This window comes from Theropithecus gelada, chromosome 12 (genome assembly GCF_003255815.1).
Source record: "Theropithecus gelada isolate Dixy chromosome 12, Tgel_1.0, whole genome shotgun sequence".
Classification (NCBI taxonomy): Eukaryota; Metazoa; Chordata; class Mammalia; order Primates; family Cercopithecidae; genus Theropithecus; species Theropithecus gelada.
In genome coordinates this window covers 103,431,159-103,446,844 of record NC_037680.1, presented here as the reverse complement: position 1 = coordinate 103,446,844, position 15,686 = coordinate 103,431,159, and the positions used below count along the sequence as shown (strand labels likewise).

The following is a 15,686-nucleotide window of genomic DNA, read 5'->3' as shown; positions in this document are numbered from 1 at the left end:
ATGTGATCTGCCCTCCTTGGTCTCTCAAAGTGCTGGTATTACAGGTGTAAGCCACCACGCCCGGCCCTTGAGGATTTTTTGTTTTGTTTTGTTTTGTTTTTTGACTCTCAGAGGTTTCAGGGCAATGAGCGTGATGAATGGGTCGTGTAAGTAATATGTGTCTCCTTGTTCACTGCAGCCTTATCTCATTATCTCCCTGAACTTTGCAAATGATTGTGAAACCAGGTATTGTCTCCATTTTGTTAAACTGTTAATTTGTTGCAGTAGGCTGTCCACTGTGTTGTAATGTGTCTAGTAGTATTCCAGGCCCTTACCCATTAGAAGCCAGCAGCATCTCTCCCCTGCCACCCCATCCTGGTTGTGACAACTAGAAATAGCTGCAGACATTGCCACATGTTCCCTGTGGGGCAAAGTGTTATCACCCACACAAATTGAGAACCACTGCCACCCTAGAGATTTAATGAAATGCTTGGAGAGTAGAGGGTGTCTGTAAAGAGAAGTCGGTTGAGCCTCACGAGCGTGTTTCTGCCAAAGGCCAGATGGATGACTTCTGTCTGGCCCTTCCATGGGCCTGAAGGTTACCCTTATCTCCCTTGGGACTGCAGTCCCCTCAGAGTCTCTGTCTTAGTTTGGGCTGTTATTATAAAATTGAGTTGATGGTGGCTTAAACAACACATATTTATTTCTCACAGTTCTGGAGGTGGGGGAGTCCAAGAATGAGGCACCACAGACCCTGGTTTGGTGTGCCCTCTTCCTGGTTTGTGATGGCCGTCTCCTCATTGTAGCCTCTTGTGATGGAGAGCAGAAAGCAAGCTCTCATGTTTCATCATCATAAGGGCACTTATCCCACCCATGAGGGCTCTATCCTCATGACTTAATTACCTGCCAAAGGCCCCACCTCCTATGACCAGCATGTTGAGGGTTAGGATCTCAACATATAAATTGCAAGGAAAGGCATGTTTCAGTCCATAACAGTCACTATAAATATTTCTTAATGACGGTTCCTTAGCTAAAAGTTGTCACTACCTGTTTATTAAGAATGGGGCACAACAGTCCACGGGGAGCTGCTTTTAGCTCAGCCAGAGAGGCAGCTCAACACTGCAATAATGTGATATGCAATTTCATTTAAGAATGCTGTTACGGGCTGGGCACGGTAGCTCACACCGGCAATCCCAGCACTTTGGGAGGCGGAGGCAGGTGGATCACCGGAGGTCAGGAGTTTGAGACCAACCTACCCAACATGATGAAACCTCATCTCTACTAAAAGTACAAAAATTAGCCAGACATGGGGGTGTGCACCTGTACTCCCAGCTACTCAGGAGGCTGAGGCAGGAGAATCGCTGCAACCTGGGAGGCAGAGGTTGCAGTAAGCTGAGATCACACCACTGCACTCCAGCCTGGGTGACAGAGCAAGACTCTTTCTCAAAAAAGAAAAAAAAAAAAGAATGCTGTTAGGGAACTTTTAAGCAAGAGGCTTTTTCCACATTAAAAAGAAAGAGGCTGAGATGTCAGATAATGGAGAAAATAGAGAGGGGCAGGAACGAAGTGGAAGTACGACTTGAAAGATGAAAGCAAAGGCCCAGGAGCTTTGGGGTCAGGAGGTGAAAGGTCGGCCCCTCTTTGTCAACTGGAAAAATTTTGCCTCTTTACACAAGGCAGTAAAGAAGTGTTCGCAGTCAGTTAGAAATTTGCACCATTGTCTGCCTCAGTGACCTTAGAGCTGCAAGCAGCAGATGCATTATCAATTATTTTAGATTATCTTTCTGAGATTTTCCCCCCTCCTCTTCCAGCTGCCAACGATTAGATGTGCATCTGGCAGCAATTTCAGTTTTTCGTCAAGTTACTCAGGCAGCAATGACTGGCTAGATCACACTCCTGTTCAGTTCCTTCAGATGAGAGATTGGGGAAAAGAATTCGGAAACAAAAGCCACCCAATTCCCTGCCCCCACCCCCAACAATTATAAACATGCTTTAGAACCTAGAAATAATGCCTAAGAATCTCACTGAACACCGATTTAAGCATATTCATGTGATTTCTTTGTAAATTTTTAGAAGTCTTTCATTAGCAGACTTAGAAAGAGTAGGGGTCTTCAAGCTTCTGATTTTTTTCAAGCAATAAAAGTGGCCTTTCTGATATTTCTGTAGACAGCATTCATTTGAGATCTTCCCCGTTGTAGGTGACTGCTATTGTCTCGATACTGAATTTGTACTCTTGCCTGTGTAGGTAGACAGGTCCTTGTATAACACTGTATTACAAATCATATCTTTAGCCTTACTACTACTGTGACTTTGACTTTTTCTTTTTGTTCTGGCATTTTCCCATTCCTCCTTTCTGAAATAACTTTGTCCTCTCTTCGCAAGTTGCATCCTAATTTTGGCTTCAGATTCAGTCCTTGCCTAGCATTTGGTTGGTGGAGTCATCCAAGCTTGCTAGTTCCACCACAGTGTTTTTGGCTGGTGTGTTTTCAGGTATCAGGAAAAGATGTGGGATCCAAGGGTTTCTAGTTCTTCATAACAGTGGTTACACTAAGAGCTAATGATTGAAGGCTTATTATGTGTCAGGCACAATGATAAGAAAATGTCATGTGTTATCTCATTTAATCTCAATGATAACCCTGTGAAATGGGCAATGCTCTCCAGTGTTAGAGATGAAAACGTCTGGGATTTTGGAGGGTGAGCAACTTGCCTGAAATCACAGAGAAAAGAACAATGAGAGATGGGATAATGGAACTTGTCTTAGTTTCCTTTCAAATTTTAATTCAGAAATAAGTTTTGACTTAAACAAAATTATCAGTCTTTAAAAAGCATGACAGCCATGTAATAGCTCCGTCTTCATTCTGAAAATAACCTTTTTTGGGGTTGAATTCCCTGAAGTACATTTTTTAATTCAAAATCGCATGCAGGTTACTCACTTGTCACTCAGAAAGAGGCAACTCCAGGGAAACACACATTTATTGCATTATTGCTTTACTGTAAGCAACAGTTCATAGCTTTCTGTTGAATTCATCAGGCTAATTAATATGGTTCCTGCCTATGTATGGCCTTCTGAAATCTAAGATGAATGGTATGCTTTTCCTTGCTCCTTTTACATTGACTTTTGTTTAAGAATTACTATCATAGCCCAGAAATCTTTAGGACTTGCATTTCCATAACAAATATTCTTCAGGTAAAGCAAATGAGAATTGTGGGTCAAATACATTTGAAATATGCTGCCATATACTTGTATTATAATCAGTTTCAATTGGTTTCAGAGAGGGAGTGCTTCTTCAAGAGTTAGACCACTTTGTTTCTTTTTTTTTAAAGAACAGTTCACTTCAAAGAATCCCAGATCAAATTCTTCTCAACATTTTCCCCCTGATATTTTCCTCAAAGCAAAAAGGAAAACAACGGCTAAACCTTTTTTGCTTCTGTAAGATGATGGCTTCCTGCAGAGGTTCCTTAGATCAGGGGACTCCAACCTTTTTGGCACCAGGGACAGGTTTCATGGAAGACAGTTTTTCCATGGCTGGGGGTGGGGGATGAATGGTTTCATCAAGCATTCTTTTCTCATAAGGAGCATATGCAACCTAGATCCCTTGCATACACAGTACATGATAGGGGTCACACTCCTGTGAGAATCTAATGCCGCTGCTGATCTGACAGGAAGCAGCGTTCAGGTGGTTATGCTCATCCACCATTCACCTCTTGCTGTGGAGCCTGGTTCCTACCAGGCCATGGATCTCTACTGGTCCACAGCCTGGGAACTGAGGACCCCTGCCTTAGATGTATGTTGTAGGGAAAACCTACTGAGCTTGAGCTTGCCCCTATTAGGAACTAGTGGGAGTGGCATTGTCCTATGTTAGGCCTGTTTAGGAATCAGAAAAACCTATGGGAAGATCATGGCGCCACAGCTGAGGTACCTCATGCTTGTTTTGGAAGATGCTTGGTCAATTCAGTAGATTTTTCTTACATGACCAAGTTCTTCCATAAAGTCAACCACAACCCATACTATCGGGGACTCCAGCTAAAACTTGCGGTGAGTAGGAAATAGATTAAACACAGGTTTTCCCACTTCTCTAGCTGCCAAAAGTGATGTCAGTGGTGTTAATGATTCTTACCTCAGTTCGCTGCAGACCAGGGATGTCTATGCAAATGCTTGTTCAGTGCCTGATTCCTGGGCTGTTATGGAAAAACTGATGATGGTTGAGAAACAATTGGGTAGTCAGACAGTTACTCAAATGTAAAATCAGACGCTTGCTTTCTTGAAGCAAATGGACTCCAGGGAGAGGGCAAAGAATGAGATACCTATTAGTTTTTAACAAAAAGTAAAGGCAGTGAAAATAGGGTCTGCCTGATTCCCTTTTGTCTAATTATAGAAACAGTATTGCACACAATTTTCACCATCCATACACTAAATGAAGTTGTGATTGTAATGTAAGTCTACTGGTTTGTATCAAAGCCAGACCTATAAAACCTGTATCCTGTAATCTGACGATTACAAACAAAACCCAAAAGTGATGTGAAATTACAATAGAAACCTCAGAACTGAAATGCAATTTCGGTGAGTGAAAAGACGCTGCAGAAATAATGCTCATGAAAGCAGAAGGAAGACATTAGTACGACATTCTTACTTGGTAGGGACTATTCTGCCATATTACCTTTATGTCTTTTTGTAACAGGTTTATTTTGGTTGAACTCTGTTAAAATTAAAGCTTACTGACTGAGCGCGGTGGCCCACACCTGTAATCCCAGCACTTTGAGAGGCCGAGGCGGGTGGATCACTTGAGGTTGGGAGTTCGAGACCAGCCTGGCCAACATGGTGAAACCCATCTTTACTAAAGATACCAAAATTAGCCACGTGTGGTGGTGTGCACCTGTAATCCCAGCTACTCGGGAGGCTGAGGCAGGAGAATTGCTTGAACCCAGGAGGGGGAGGTTGCAGTGAGCCGAGATAGCACCATTGCACTCCTGCCTGGGTGACAGAGTGAGACTCTGTCTCAAAAAAAAAAAAAAAAAAAAAATTAAATCTTCTTGCCTGAGAGTACATGTGGTCTGACTTGAAATGAAGAGGGATTTTTTTGTTTTTTTGTTTTTTTTCCTGAGTCCTTTTACCTTGAATCTGTCATGTACATAGGAAAAACTATAGTATTGGTAAAAGGGAGATTGGAAACATTTTGATTTACATTTGAGGGGAGGAGCTGTTATGGTCTTAACCTCATTTTCTTTATCAGCATGCTTCCTGTTAATAAAAAGAATGGGAAATAACGGAAGTGGATATTCTTTGGCTTAAAAGATGTATTAGTATTTATTCAGATGTCCTTAATATATCATTGACAGACTACTTTTAATTACTGAGAATTAAATGTTGTTTTAGTCTGTCTTCTCCACAAATTCCTAACCATCCTGAACAGTTTCCAGAATCTCCTTCTGCCTTTGGTAGCTGGGGAAGGAGAAATTCACGGGACTGACAGAATTCAGCCCGGTAGCCTCAGCCAGAGCTGACAGACTTGATGGTCGCCTTTTGGTCTTTTTTTTTTTTTTTTTTGTAATGCGTGTGCCTTTCTTCATTGGTGGTCTCCTGAAGTCACCAGCCCTGCCAGAAGCTCTTTCACTGGGACAAAAGGGGAACTGGAGCGAGATGGCCTCTCACATGTTGGCAGCTCTCCCTGAATTTTCTTCCTTGGCAACCCTGCACACTGGAAGGTCTGGCCAGCAACCTTGTTATTTTCACCAGCCCTCTCCCATGTGACTTGCACCAGGCAAAAGTGCTATTTAAGCAGCTCCATTAAAGCACTGACTTGGCTGGTTGGCTTAGCCTTTGCCATTTAAGACCACAAAACCAAGTCTTTCCAGCTCAATCCTGGCCTATTTTAAAAGAAGTTCGTTTCCTTTCTTTAACTAAAATGGCTTTCTCCTTTCAACATCCAAGTAGCAAACATGTTGGTCTTACCTCTAACTTTAGCTCAATCTTCACTTGATGTGTGTGAGTATGATCTGAAGGCTTTAGAGTTGAGAATTGAGAATTCACTGGTTAGTTTTCTCCTTTTCCAAGCTTCAGCTTGCCCCCATACCTTCCAGCTGTCCCTTGTAAAGAACAGAGAGATTATCCCATGTCCCAGACTTCAGAGGCTCTCTGGATTTAGCTCTTCTTCTTTGTGTCAGCAATATGACCATAGCTAATAGCGCTGGACCAGGAGAATGCAGCTTACTCCTATGCTACTAACTCAAATGCTAGAACCAAGGCTTTCAGCTGGGAAATTCCTTTAGTAAGTGTTTCACAGTCTGTCCATAGGTCAGTGGTCGTTTCTATTCATCTGAGATTTTATAGTGGGATTTTATCGAGGTATGAATTTGAATGAGGAACACCCATCTATTACCAGAACTATAAAGGTATTTGAGACTGCTGATTGTGTGTGTGTGTGTGTGTGTGTGTGTGTGTGTGTGTGTTTACTGGGCTCATTTGCCAGATTCAGGTATGCTGAATGTGTGTGTTGTAAGGTGCTTTATTAATAAGCATTCTAGAAGACATGATTTGCTTCCTGTCAGTGATACTGTGAATTAAGTGTATTAGCAGTGAGGTAACTGAAGAAGTGAATTGTGGTAGGAGGGAAGGGTATGCAGTTTAATGTAATTGTGTGAAATAAGAAATCAACAGACGGGGGAAGACGGAATAGAGAGAGGTCACAGGCATCACTGTCAGAATCTTGCAAGGTACAGAGCTACCCACTGACCTCTCTGCTCTCATGAAGGGAATCTTTTCTAACCTGAGAGGAATCCTTCTGCTCTCCTGGCTCTTCCAAATATTTTGCCTGTGCCATTCCCTTAAATACTGAGGCTTTTGGAAACTAAAGCCATGGAGCCAGAAGATTTTCCTGCTTTCAAATTCCTACTCTCCCCATATTGTACAATGCATTGGGATAATGGGGAAGGGATAGAATACCAGGAGGCTTTAAAAAGTTGGATAACATTTCAAAAAAATTTCTCATCGTGGATTTTTAAGAATGGGAAAGATCGAAGTATGATTAAAACAGTATTTTCCTCTCCTACTTAGACTTTTTTGGGGGACATTAAATGTAGCATTTTAAAAGTTCAAATCCTTTAAGTGGATTGTGGAATTACAACCACAGCTGAGTAGTGGTTTTCCTGGTGGCGGGGAATATAAGTCATGTTTATTCCTTCTTTACATCTTCCTGTATTTTATACATTTTCTGTATTATATTCAAGATATATTTTTTAAAAAACACAGCTGTTTGTGTTAACTGAAAGCGAAATATACTGTTTTGATTCATTATCTTTAAGTGCAGGAATTTATATGAATTTTCTACTTCCGTCTACAATATAAGATTTCAAACAATGACCTCTATTGAAAAAAAAGTCATCACTACAGTCATTTTTTTAAAGCACAGTTGGATAAGGAAGAGTTACTTTCTAACAACTTAGTATATGACAGTAGCCAAGAAACTTAAAATATTTTACTCTTATTTCCCTAGTAAAAGTAGAAATGACTAGCAATGCTCCAACTAGGTTTTTATTACTATATTGCACTTGATTTAACATATTGGCAAGAAGTTTCAAAACATATGAATACAGGATAAAAACATTTGTCAATTGTTTTGACCAAGAATGCATTGCCGAAAGTGTACAGACCTTTTCATCATACTTATACCCTCGTGCTGTTTCCAGCTGCTTTCCCAGTAAAACGATCAGTAAGCTGAGACAATGTAAAAGGAAGCAAAGCCTTTATTTGTTTTTCAGCTATTGTAGGCATAGTTTAAGTCGGTGGAACCCAGAAGATGGAAATTCCTACTAGACGCAATAATGCAATAATCCATAGGTCTCAAGTAGCATTGCTCAAGTGTTGACTTATTTGATAATGCTTTAAAAATTACATTTTTCATTACTGGCAACAGGATTAGGTGGGTTTTATCTTACGAGAATATACACGCAGAGGGGCATAGTAGATACTGATGTGGTGATGAAATTTTGTCAAAATGTAATTTCCTGCTACTAAATCTCATGACAGGTGCATTGTATTTCTGCCTTCAGAAGTTATTCCCCAATGATGTAACCAGAGAGAATGTATTGTAGGAACATCATCACTTGATATTTGCAGTGTCTTCTGTTAAGGAAATGTTTTGCCTTTTTTTTTTTTTTCCAGTTTCTGCGTGTTACAAATGAATTTTTGCATTTGTAAAACTTTGTAGCAATATTTGCTACCTCTGGTCAGTCAATTGTCTCCCTTCAGTCAATGGAAGTGGTGTATATATAAAGTGTATTAAACATGTATGGCTATGCAGGCCTTTTCCCTGCTTATTCCAGTCTTTATCATTGTATTTATGCTTACCGCATTGAATGACGGACTGCAATACCCTAGTATGAGCATTGCTGTTTTTCTTTTTTAAAAATATATTAAGTTACACAAATGTTTGCCTTTTTTGAGTGAGTTGCTTTATTCAAGTTCAGCCTTGCTTGATTGTGAGTCTGTGGAGCTAGGGAGATACAGACAGATGAACTTTAGTCTCATTAAGCTTGTGTTGAGGTCTGTCTCTAAAGTGAGGAGACTTCCTTACCAACAAACTCATCAGAGCAAGTGTTGTATACAACTCTGCTTTTGGAACTTCAGTCTCGGAGCTCTTTGGCTTTAGATAATACCTCACTGGGAACTATTGCCCAGCTTAGTCAGTCCCATTATTCACCATATTTGGCTCTTGAAGCTTTTTGGCCGTCTCCAAAGATCAAACATGTTCTCAGAGGGCTAAGACTGGCTACTATAGAGACTATTCAAAAGAATATGCCCAAGGCTGAGCAGGCATTCCAAAAATGCTGCAAACAATGGCTGCATGACTGAAATAAGTACGCAGCCCCCAAGGTGGCTGTTGTGAGGACAGTTCTCACTGAAGGATGTCCATGTAGCTAAACTTTATGTGCGTACACAGATACACACGTCCTGTACAAAGACAAACAGGTGTGAACTTCAGACTTTCCCTTTATGTTTGTCCAGGTCTCTACTGCCTGTTCCCATTGCCACCCCCTCGTCAGCATTGCCTCACACTGTTTACCACTTACTTTCACTTTTTCATAGTCTCTGATGTTGAATGCCACCAACGGGCAGCACTTGTGGCTGAGACAAGTGTTGATCAGGACTTCAGATAAGGGACTTTGAAAAGTAGTGTGCTAAGTAAGACTTTCGAAGGAAGGTATCAGTGGACCTGATATGTCCTTTTATTCCCTGCCCTTTGAACATACTTGTGGATAATGACAGGGATCATTTCCAAGTGGCCCAAAGCAATAGATTTCAGCACCCAGTGAAGCCACATTTTTTTCCCTCTCCTCAAAGGGCCCCAGGTTTCTGTCCTTATGCATCCATGCAGGTTGGTACGTGTGATGATAAAAGAGGGTACAGTGTGTTCCTGTACAAAGCTGTTCACCCACCCCTCCTGGAGAAGAGCCAGATAGGAAATGAAAAACATACCATATGCCCTTTGCTTTTCCCCCATTTTATATTTGGCAGTTTGATTGTTTGTCACAAGTCCTTTAATAAAGTATGGCCTTCCTGCCTAATTAGAGGCCCAGAGCTGTGAAGCTCTGTTAAGCGCTAATCTAGAAATTCTAGTGGGAACATTCTTATATGCATTCAGGAGAAGCTTGACAGTAAGTAAGAGATCTGGAGCTTGTTGTGGGGAGTTTCCTAGCATACCAATGGCTTGTGAAGGGATGGGCTTTCCTTTCATTTGTAGACACCACACAGAGTAAATCCTGTTTCTCTGGCAATTAAAGGGGCAAACTTGGAATGCTTTCATTTTTTGTTTGTTTTTACATTGGGATCTTCATGCCAAGTCTTCATTAGTCAGTTAAAAAAATAGTTTGTTTACCTGTCTTTTAGAGGCAGAGTTAATATTTAAAAATAAACAGAAATCTCCTAAAACTAGAGTCCTCATTTGGTAAACTTTGACTTATCAGAAAACCATTGTGTAATGAATGATGACTGATCCCAGCCATGATCATTCCCTTCAAGAGGAGACAGAGGAAAAAAGATAATAGGTTGGTCCAAAAGTAATTGTGGGTTTTGTAATTTCATTTATGGCAAAAACCACAAATACTTTTGCACCAACCTAATATATTGGTCCACACTTATGTTTTGTGTATTTTGGAAGTTGTCACTATCCTTGTAGGTGATGTGGATTATTACTGCTACATCTTGACCATATGTCAGTGTAGCATGTCCTTGTTGTCTCTATAATTAGATAAAGACCTCTTAGCGTGTCATTCAAGGTTCTTCACCATCTACCTCAACCTACATTCGTAGACTTAATTCCTTCTATCCCTCCTTAGATATCTTGGGGTCCAGAGAAGCCACTTCCTCTACTTGAGCCTGCTCACGGCTGCGATCTCACCCCGTAGGACCTTGTCATATGTTCTCAATGGGAAGTGTCCTTTTCCTTTTCATGTATTTTACTCCTATTTATTAAGTGCTGCTATGTGGCAAGCCTTGTGTTACATTCTGGGACTGCAACACTGAAGCAACATAGACACAATCCCTGTTTCCACCTCCCCAAATTATTCTTTTTCTTCCAAAACCAAGCCAGGTGTGTCAGTGAGGTGCTTCCCTTACACCCCCAGCTGGGAGGATTCTTTCCGTCCTCCACATGTCTAGAGCTATTGCCCCCATGCGTGTATCATAGCATGTACTGATGTCTACTTCACATGCCATGTATTTATGAACAGAACTTGCCTTCCTTTCTAGAATTACTAAAAGGCAGAGTTTCTGACAGAATTCAACTCTCTACAATTCCTAGTATTTAGTGCAACCATGTACTCATTCAACAAGTATTTCTTATTTACTCTCTGCTAAATACCCTTTGGTGCACTCTATAGATACTGATATTTATATTATAGATAAGTTTTGAATGCATGAAAAATAAGGGCCTCTAAAAGACTATGTAATGTAATCCTTGAGTAAAAGATGCTCTATGAGGTTGAAAAAGAGTCTTCACTCTGAAGGGGAATCATGGATAGTGCCCCTTTAAAATTTACCTTCTTGACTTGCGAAGAAGAAATGCTGTGCTTCTGCCTAAATAACTTATTTCTATTAGACGTAAATCTGAATCCTTTTGTTTTCTTATTTAATGATTAAGTAGGTCTGTTTTGCTTAGGTCTCCCTTTGCATCTAAAATTCTCATGTCAAACAATGTTTGTGCACATTAAAAATTGATTTCCAATTCTGTCATGTGAAGCTCTGCAACTCTGCAGCTGACTTTTAACCAGAGAGAGATGGAACACAGACTGACTACAACCCGCTCATACTGGATGGTCATTTTACATAGCAACTATAATGTATGTTTTTGCTTCCATCACAACACCAAAGAATTTTCTGTTTTTCCTTTGTTAAACCTCTGAAACATCCAGCTCATGTTGATTGGTTTACAGATTCCACACTGATGACTTTTAGTTAGTGATTTCTTTAGACTCTTGCATTTTGAAATAAATAAAAAGTTAATACAGTTTGTTGATTGTATTTAGGTGGACAGTACTATTTGTTCCTGTAATTTCAGTTTATATGACACTGCTCCTTGTAAAAGAAAGGTTCTGAAATAGTGATTGTGCAGTTTGAGATGCCTGTGGTGATGAATTCTTTCATTTTTCTTTTCAGAATGAAGACCTAAATGACCTCAGCAAATCCTCCTCTAACTCATGGGTACCCAGACTCTAAATATTTCATGATTCACAACTAGGACCTCATATCTTCCTCATCAGTAGATGGTACGATGCATCCATTTCAGTTTGTTTACTTTATCCAATCCTCAGGATTTTATTGACTGAACTGCACGTTCTATATTGTGCCAAGCAAAAAAAAAAAAAAAAAAAAAAAAAAAAGAAAGAAAAAAGAAAAGAAAAGAAAAGAAAAAAGCACTGTGACACCAGAACAAGGAGTCTGCATAAACTTCATCTTCAACCTTAAGGACTTAGCTGGCTACAGTGAGCTGATGTGCCCACCACCGTGTCATGAGAGAATGGGTTTACTCTCAATGCATTTACAAGATCCATTTCATCTGCTGCTGAAACTGTGTACGACAAAGCATCATTGTAAATTATTTCATACAAAACTGTTCACGTTGGGTGGAGAGAGTATTAAATATTTAACATAGGTTTTGATTTATATGTGTAATTTTTTTAATGAAAATGTAACTTCTCTTACAGCACATCTTTTTTTTGGATGTGGGACGGAGATATACAATGTTCCGTTGTAAAGAGTGGAGCAAATGCTTAAAACAAGGCTTAAAAGAGTAGAATAGGGTATGATCCTTGTTTTTAAGATTGTAATTCAGAAAAAATAATATAAGAATCATAGTGCCATAGATGGTCCTCAATTGTATAGTTATATTTGCTGATACTATCTCTTGTAATATAAATCTGATGTTGAGCTGAGTTCCTTATAAGAAGTACTCTTAATTTTGTATTTTTTCCTATAAGACAATAGGCCATGTTAATTAAACTGAAGAAGGATATATTTGACTGGGTGTTTTTAAGTGTCAGCTTAAAATTGGCAATTGAATGGAAGCAAAATTATAAGAAGAGGAAATCAAAGTCTTCCATTGTATATATTGTAAAGAGAAGGAGATGGGTGATTCCTTCAAATCAAAAACTGTCTTTGGAATGAACAATGTGGGTGTTTGTAAATTCTGGAAATGTCTTTCTATTCATAATAAACTAGATACTGTTGATCTTTTCTTCTCTCCCTCCCCCCACCACTTCTGTAAGTTTCTGCTCTATTCCCACCATTTTTTTTTCTGTGCACACATGATATATTTCATTTCCTGCATTGTCTTGAGAAAGATGATAAGACAAGTGAGGTCTTGCTAACCAGAAATTAAAATTCCAGAAAGTGTTTTGCATTATGACCAGGGCTACGTGTCACTTTCCCTAAGACCCTTACCTTATCTCGTATTTTTTGAGAACTTCCAGTGTTACATTATTTAACTGAATGTAATTGGCCCATTTGCCTTGGTGGGTGCTGGCCTATTAGTGATTAGTTAATAAAACACAGTATATAGAGAGCACGTAAAAGCTTAATGATCTGCTACTGAAACATCTAGCCAGCAGTGAAAATGTTAATTCTTTTCTTGTTTGGAAAGTATGCACGTCTTGGAATTTTTTCCATGTGAAAAAGAAATGGCAATGAATGCATTTAAAGATATTGCCGACAGATTTTTAAATCTTTTTTACCAGGAAACTTCCGAAAGGTTAAATGAATTAATGCACATATCAGGCTCCTTCTGAGTCTGTGGGAGCCTCTATCTCTCTCTCAGGAATTCCCAGCCCTACTGTTGGAAGGAGCAACATTTTATTTCTCTGAACGCCTAAGCTCCCTGGGTGGGAGTGGGGACTACAAAGTAGGGGCCAGGGTTGGAGGGCATTGTGGTGGCTGCTGCCTCCTGATGAACTGTTTGGGGACCCCAGCTCTACTCAAAAGGGAGCAGAGATATATGGAACCCCTCACACTGCTGAGGCCCGTGTTACTGTTCATTCAACCAGATGGCATGTACCTCACAGACTGTTGTGCAATGTTCATTGTTGCAGATTTTAATCATTTGCATGCTCATCAATTTCTAAGATAAATAGGGTCTAGAGTCATAAGAATCCATTGTTTTCAAGGAACTTGCAGAATTACATCATTTCCTATTGGTAGAGAGGACTACCCATTTTGAAAATCTGATATGAAAGTTGTTTTTCACTTTTGTAAAAAAGACTTTCTTAGTCAAACTAGCTTTTCATATTTTCAAGCATTCTGATTCATACTCTTGCTAGTGGAAGAAGAGAGCAAGCTGCCCTGCTCTTTTCCTTTGAGGACTGAAATAGTTAAAGAGAAATCAATGAACAAAGTCACTCCCAACCATTTTTTCTGTAAAGCTGGTTATTATTTCTCAAGGAACCTACACTTTGAATATATGTTACCGAGATACCTCTGCATGTGGAATTATCAACATGTTTTGGATGAGAGCAGAAATGAACAGACTGGAAAAATCTATCTCTTGGTTTCTATTTCTCTGACTTTTTGAGTCAAATAGCATAAAGGTAGAAATTCTTACTTAAGCTGCTTCTAGTGGTGCCTGAGCTGGTTTTGATGGTGGCATCAAACTACCAATTTAAAACTGGAAGTTGCTGGTACTCAAACCAAAAACTCATGCTCTGGCAACACGAAGGGTTTCCTTTGAGCAACGTCAGCTGCTAAGTCCTTGTGTTCAGTTCCCATTGAGGAGAATTGGCTTTTATCCATTTCAAAGGATTTGTAGGCCAGCCAAGGGCTTTCATTATTGAGGCTTCTAGTGGCCTCTGGTTAACCTAGAAGTTAGTGGGTTTTTCTTCCTGACACCAACCTCTCACAGCGTTCTTCCTTAGAGACTTAGGCAGAGTTTTAAAATCCTCTTTTGTGAAAAGAACAAATATGTTTCATGACTTTGATGATATCTTCATTCTGGGCAAAAGAATGGCCCTAGAACCAGCTAGAAGTGAAGAGAATCCATTAATGATCAACCACCTGAGTCAATAATGACAAATCAGTACTGATGTTACATTTGTGGCTATTTCTTGCTGACTTTCAAAGGTCAAGGACTCTCTTGACTAATCTAGTGACTGCAAAAATGGATCTACTAAAAATCATCTAGCCAGAAGTAGAGATTTTTAACCTTTCCTTCTCTGGCTTTTGTCTTCTAGCGATCATTTAAATTTGAGACATTGAAAGTATTAAGAAACAATTTTTCTGTATGGTAAGAAACAGTATTTTACAATACTGAAGCCCTGTTTTATTCAGTCTTGCATCCTGAATGCAATATACCATAAAGTCGGAAACTTTAATTTTATTTACTGCAGGTGGTTAAAAAAAGGGCGGCGGCGGGGGGAAGGGTTTCACCATCCACTGACAATGAGAGCCATGAAAAATAGTATCCATGGGCAGTCTTCCAACTGCTGGTGACAGTGATCCTATATTTGGTCTCATGCTGCTTTTGCAGAGCGCTCTGTAGGTCAGTCCATCACACAAGGAGGCCCTGAATCCAGACACTGTGAATCAAGACCTTGACTGGCGAGAGACAGGACCCTTTTGGTAGGAATAGGAAGGAGAATGGGTGGAAGCCAATATGAAATTTCTTCTTTGCAATGACTTGACATGGGAGTTAATGTTCCTAGGATACCATGAATGATGAATGTTAGTTGGAGGTAATGTGTGTGTGTGTGTGTGTGTGTATATATGACGTGTGTGTGTATGTGATGTGTGTGTGTGGGGTGTGTGTGTATATAGATATATATATACACACACTAGATATATAGATGTATATGTATATATACATCTATATATGTATATATATGTATAGGCTTGTGAGAAACTTGAGAGGAAGAAGCATGCTCTTCTAGGAATGTGAGGAAATATGACCTTGCCAAGACTAAAACACCTCCAGAATGTGAGCTCAGTTATGGAGAACAAAAACAGCCTCATAGTCAGTAGAACACCGAGGATAAACACTGGTGCCGTGGGTCATTTCCGAGGCAGCGCCACAGAAGATCTTCGTAGTCCTTTCATAGTTCTGTAAGTCTGTCTTCTAAGTACGGGTAGAGAAAGTGTAGCCTGTTGTGTGTCTCCCACTGCTTGTAAACAGAGCATCACATTAAGTGCAGGGAGGAGGTGGAATGATATTGGAGGTGCTTAACCCTCC

The 15,686-nt window shown here is 39.9% G+C and overlaps 1 protein-coding gene across 1 annotated transcript in view; it reads left to right on the top strand.

The window, feature by feature from the left end:
• Positions 1 to 11,863, top strand: part of IRS1 (insulin receptor substrate 1) — a 62,182-nt gene extending 50,319 nt beyond the window's left edge. The window contains exon 2 of the mRNA XM_025405295.1: positions 11,630 to 11,863. The gene's annotated coding sequence lies outside the window, so the exon portion shown is untranslated. The remainder of the gene's footprint in view (positions 1 to 11,629) is intronic.
• Positions 11,864 to 15,686: the final 3,823 nt, after the last annotated feature.